Raw genomic sequence first — 6,138 nt, forward strand, 5'->3', positions numbered from 1 at the left:
GCAGCCCCTGGCAGTAAGAACCAGGCATCATGCTGCGTGCTTGCCGTTCACCATCTCGTTTAATGCTCATGATAAGCAGGGCTGGTGCCAGACCCATTTCACAGATGAGGAAACGGAGGCACAAAGAAGTCTAACCCCCCTCCCCCGGGTTGCACTGCCTGCAAAGCTGGGATTTAAATCCCACAGTCAGATTCTAGGGCCTGGCTCTTCATCTCCACAACATATTACATCAGGAAGTTCCCGCCTTTAAGAAAAAAAAAAAAAACAGCAGCAAAGACAATGGGAGGGGAGCAGGGGGCAGGTGCCACCTGTCAGGCCAACCATCCGTCGCTTGGCTCTGCTAAATGACCCCCCTGCTCTGGGGGTCTCACCCCACGTGCGCCAAGGGGCGGGCGTACTGTCAAAAAGGAAAGGTGCAGATTTCCACAAAGTCAAGGGGGCCACCGCCAAGCAGTGGGATGGAGGGGGGAGGGTGCCCGCAGACCTGGCACCCATGTGGATCACAGACCCTGTGCAGGTACTGTTGCATCGGTCCCTGCCAGCCCTGAGGACGTGTGGCCCAGCGGGAGCCTTGGGGCACCTGCTGTGGGACGCACGAGGCAGACGGGTCCCATCAGGGCCCCTGGGTCCCAGGGCAGTGGGGAGAGGAGGCTGACCCAGAAAGCTGACCGAGAACCCCATGCTGCCCCCCCCCCCCCGCCAATCCCAGCCCAGCCCAGCCCGGCTCCTTCTTCAAGGGCTGGTGGGAGACTTGCCTCCCCTCGGACGCCGTCCCTGGCCCCAGAGCCCAGGAGCCACCCTCCCGCCCGTGTCATCACGGGGCACCGCTAGCAACCTCATGGGGCTGACTGGTTCCCTCCAGGAGTGCGTCAGCCCTCGAGGGAGCTTGACGCCACCCGACTCGGGCCAACCCGGATTCAACATCCGCTGCTTGCTGCGTGCTCACAGGCAGGTAATAACCTCTCTGATCTCTCCTCTACTGAAACAGAGATCATAATTCCAGCCTGGTGGGTGGGGGTGGGGCCTACGTAAGACGGCAGGAGCCGCGGCGTGCAGAGAAAGGTCACCCAACACTGTCCCTTCCTGGAAGGAAATGAACGCCCCGGGGGCACCGCGGACACCTTGCTGAAAACGCCCAAAACTTCGTGAAGCTACCCTGAAAGGGAGCTGGACTTCTTTAGCAGCCCCAGAGGGAGCGCCCCTCCCTCTCCTGCTCTCCTGGGGGGGAGTCATCCTCCAGGCGGTGAGAACGACAGGGAGACACCCAGGATTTCTGTGTGATCTTGGGCCTGTCCCTGCCCCTCTCTGGGCCGATGCCAACCAGTGCTTGGGAGGGGAAACCCCAGCCATGAAACAAAAGGAAGAGCCGTGCCCAGCTGTCTGGAGGGGTGGGTTCTGGGCCTGGCTCTCCCCTCTCCAGGCCTCAGTTTCCTCATCTGTACCAGGGGAGGCCCACTTTGGATCCACCCTCCTCAGATCCACCCTCCTCATCAGCAAGTCAAAAGCTCCAGCGTGAGTTCACCCTTTGCCCCCCTCCCTCCCCCGGGGTCCTCCCCAGGCCTCTCCCCCTCTTGCCACACCCAAGCTCAGACACCCCCCCCACCCCTCATCACCTCCTCTCTATCCTCTCTAGACCTCTCTGGGAGCCTCACACTGACAGCCTTGAGCACGGCTCTATCCCTCCTTGCTCTATCCCCTCCTGGGACTCTCCAGTGCCTGTGGCATCGCCTCTGGGCCCCTGGCCTGCAGACTGTGCCCCCCCCCCCGCCCCAGCCATCCTCCCTGGCCCTGCCTTTGCAGACTGCTCCCTCCTGCATCACGTGCCCCAAACCCACGGCCACCCCGGCCTCCCCAGAACGCTCCCAGGATGCCCTGCTGGCACCTCCGAGGCCAGCTACCCGCTGTGCCAAGCACTTGGGCAGCTGGGGGGTAACAGGAGAGTGCATTGCTGGGGGGTCGGCCGGGCATTCATAGATGTTATGTTAATTCTCTCAAACACTCTGCACAGCAGCCATGGGTTGTTTGTTTTTTTTTTTTTTTTTTTTTTTGGTTCTAAGATTTTATTTATTTATTCATGAGACACACACACAGAGAGAGAGGCACAGACACAGGCAGAGGGAGAAGCAGGCTCCCTGCAGGGAGCCCAACGTGGGACTCGATCCCAGGACTCTAGGATCACGACCTGGGCCGAAGGCAGGTGTTAAACTGCTGAGCCACCCAGGGGTCCCAGCAGCCGTGTTTACTCCCATTTTAAAACAAGAAAGCAGGCTCAGAGCTTAAGCCCCTTGCCAAGAGTCACTCCACCAGTAGAACGTAGTAGACCCAGGGGCCCAAGCACTTAATGCCCCGAGCTGTAGACGCGGGAGCCTGAGAAAGCCATTCACCCAGCAGGCACGGGTGAGCCCACCATCGGGGCCCGAGCGGCAGAGCCAGGATACACAGGGACACGGCATCCACGTCTCAAAGCCTGGGAGGACGATGGTGGCGATACACATGGTCACTTCCGCTGCTCATGTGCTCTGAGGGCTCACGGCGTGCCGGGCGCTGAGTGGAGCCCTCTCCGTCCCCGTCATCCCACTTCATCCTCACTGCCTTCTGATGTGCTCCTGTCACGTCTCCCCTTTGCAGATAAGGAGGGTGAGGTTCAGAGACGGACAGTCACTTCTCCAAAGCCACACAGCAAGTATGTGACTCCGAGAAATCCAAGACCCCAATGGGGGCTGCGGGGAGAGGTGGCTCCTGAGAGGTTCCAATGAGAAAGGAATACGGGGCCCCCTCGATAAGGACGATCTCTCTGAAGACCAACATCTGAAGAAGGAGCACTGGACAGAGAGTCAGGAGTCTTGGCTTCCCGGCCCACCCTGCCCCGACCGCCCTTGGGCGAGTCACGGCCTGTCTCCGGGCTGCAGTCTCCCTAGCTGTAAGATGGACTCAGTGCCTCCTCACCTTTCAGGGGCAAGGATCTCTTTGAGATCCTGACGAAAGCCCCGGACACTGATGCACGCACCGGACAAACCCACTCAATCCCCGAGCGCGAGGCTTGATTCTCGAGGCTCCTCCGCAGGCCCTGGGCCCCACATTCACACCTGCGTGGCCACTGGCGGCCTAAATGGCAGAGAGCCACGAGAGGCTTATGCAAAGCACTTTGGGGGGGGGCAGAGGAAAAGGGGGTCAGGAAAAGCTGCCCATTTGCCTTGCATCTGCTCCCCGACCCCCCACCGGCCCCACGGGTGCTCACGGAAAGGAACTGGCCACATTTGCTTTGGGCTTGGAAGAGCTGCCCTGAGCCCCCTCCTCCCCCTGCCGTGGTGCTTAGAGTGGATGGAGCACAGGGGGCGCCCCGAAGAGCGGCCTGACCCCGGGACTTGGGGGCTCCTCTCCTCCGCCTGACCCTCCAATCTCTCTACCCACTTGGGCATCGTCCGTTTGCTGCTCTGCACCCCCAGGCCCCCTCCCACGCACCCTGGCAGCATTCCCCTCCTCCTCCTTTCCTCCCTCTGCTGCCTCCTCGGGGGCAAAATTGGGCAGCTGGAAACCTAGCACCAATCTGGCTCAGGTGGGCCAGGGGCAGGTGGGCGGGACCCCCACACCTAGGGAGGTCAGGCAGGCAGGTGGCCGGCCTGCTTCAGAGACAGCTCAGAGGAGGGTCACCAGGGAGGCCTCAGGGCCAGTCCTCGGAGACCCCAGCCTCACCAGTCACTCCTCCGAGAGACGTTTACAAGTCAAAAGTAGAGCGGGTTGTGTGGCCCCTGGAGGAGGCAAAGGGGTGGATAGAGAACCGGAAACCGTGTCCCCTGGGGAGCAGATGAAGGACTGGGATGGGGGATTGGGATGGGGACTGGGATGGGGAGGGGGCGGTCCTGTTCCCCGGGGCTCTGAGGCCCAGCGCAGCCCAGGGGCTGGGGGCCAGGACTCCCCTCTGCTTCCTTGCCTAGGAAATGGCCACAGCCACCCTCAATGAGGCCGAGGAAATGAGATTAATAGGTCAGCAATCTGCTCAATGAGTGATGGCAATTACCACACACTACGGTGTGGATGGCTTTGTTCCTGGCACGGACCTGGCACGGACCTGGCCCGGTGTGCTTCGATTTAACCCCGATAGAAGCCTGGGGTCTGGACCCTGGACAAGGCTTCTTCCTAAGGCTCAGATCTGTCCCACCTGGATGCCAATCCAGGCTCTGCCACTTACGGGCTGTGAGTGCTCCCCGGGCATGTCCCCCTCCCCCCACCCCCGAGCCCTGCTCTGTCCCGATGCCCACCTGGATGCTCATCACGGGCAGATGCCCAACAGAACCTCAGCCCCCTCGCTCTGCCCCGGCCAGTGCCAAGGGCCCCAGGGGCTGAGGGCAACAGCCTGGGGACTTGGGGCCTGGACGGAGGACGGGGCCAAGCCCTCAGCAGAATTCTGATGCACTTGGGCAGCTGGGGGGCTCCCGTTCCACCACCCAAGGTGTGCCAACCACCTCACCAGGGAGTCGAGATTGGCTGCGGGCATTTGGAGCCGCAGTGACAGCCGGGCCTCAACTTACCACCCAGAAGCTGCTGGGTTCCTGCAAGGGACGATAGGGTGCTGGTATGGCCACGGGGAAAGGCTCTGCCCCCTACCCCCTTACTGAGCAGCTATTCTTTCCCTGGGCCTGTTTCCTCATCTGGGAAACGGGGCTAAAATAATACCGCCTCCCTCACCGGCCCGTGTGGTCCAAGGTAACGGGCGGGAGCAGCTGGCCCAGGAACAGGTGCTCGGTGATGCCTGGCGTCTCGTCCCTCCTGGGCACAGGCATCCGGGATGAAGGCGTGAGGACAGGATGAAGATGACAAGTTCTCACTCCCTGAGCACCTCAATCAGCAGGGCACGGGGCCTGGCACATGCCATTCGAGCCTCAGCTCCCTGAGGAATGTCAGGTCTGAGGGCAGGAGAGGGAGCCAACGCTCAGGGAAGCGGGGGTTAAGACGGGACTTGAGCCCGGGCCTGCCTGGTGTGTGCTGCGGAGTGCTGCTGTGGGCAAAGGCCTGGCAGGCAGAGATGGGGATCATCTCCTGGGGGCGCCCCAGTTCACCCACCCATGCCTCAGTCTCCCCAGCTGTAAAAGGGGAGGAGCAGGGCACCCTCCGGGCCTGCAGTGAGGCTCTGGAGACGTGGCACGATGCCTGACCCACAAGCTGCACCCGCGTAATGTGGCTCCAACCACAGGCGGGGACCCCACACAGGGACCACGCCCACGTGCGTGGCAGTGGATCAACGAACACAAAGACACACGCATGTAAAGAGGCTGGGTCTCCACCCTGCCTCTTCCTCGAGCCCCCCAGGAGCTCTGGGTTGGCTTGGAGGCCAGGAGGTGGCACAGGTGGCCCCTCATTTCCCTAGAATGCATGCCCGGCTGGCAGCCCGCAGGGACGGCGATGGCAGGGACATCCGGCCTCAGTCAAATGGTTCACGCTCCGAGCCCGGCCCCGTGGCCGGGCCCCCGACCACAGCAGGGAAATGAAGAGGCTCCCTGGGCCACCGCGGACACGGGCACTTACTGCGGTGGCCATGCAAAGAGGGCAGGCACCGGGCCCTCAGGAGCCCCCAGTCCCAAGCCTGGGGCATGAGAGCAGAGGAACAGAGGGGCAACGGCTGTGAGCCCCCCACCCCCCCAACCACCCGAGTTAAATGCAGGCAAAGGTGCCAGGTTGGGGTGGGGGGGGCAGGCAGTGGAAGAGGAACAGCAGGAAATCGGGGACCCGATGAAGCAGGTGGCAGGGAGCATGGGCTGTGGGCACCCACTGCAGGTTCAAACCCCGGCCCTCCTCCCAACCAGCCGCGTGACCTCTACGAGTCCTTCCATAGAAAGCGGCTAACAGCCAATAAGGTCAACGCCAGGCTCGACGAGACCACGTAGACCAAGCCAACTCTGCGACTGTCAGTGTGACCTTGAGCAGATGGCCCCATTTGCTCAGAAACACTTGAGGGGCCCTATACATCCTCTATAAACACAGCCGCCACCTTTCCCACCTGTGAGCTCCAGCCTGGGCCCTCTGGGGGCTGCCCCCTGCCGCTGAGGGTAGCCCCCCTCTTGCACCCATCACTAGCGGCCCCTGGATCAGCCAGGTGGGGGCACTGCAATGGTGGAGTCTCCATCCCCTCCCCACAGCTCT

Source organism: Nyctereutes procyonoides, unplaced genomic scaffold (genome assembly GCF_905146905.1).
Source record: "Nyctereutes procyonoides isolate TBG_1078 unplaced genomic scaffold, NYPRO_anot_genome, whole genome shotgun sequence".
Lineage (NCBI taxonomy): Eukaryota > Metazoa > Chordata > Mammalia > Carnivora > Canidae > Nyctereutes > Nyctereutes procyonoides.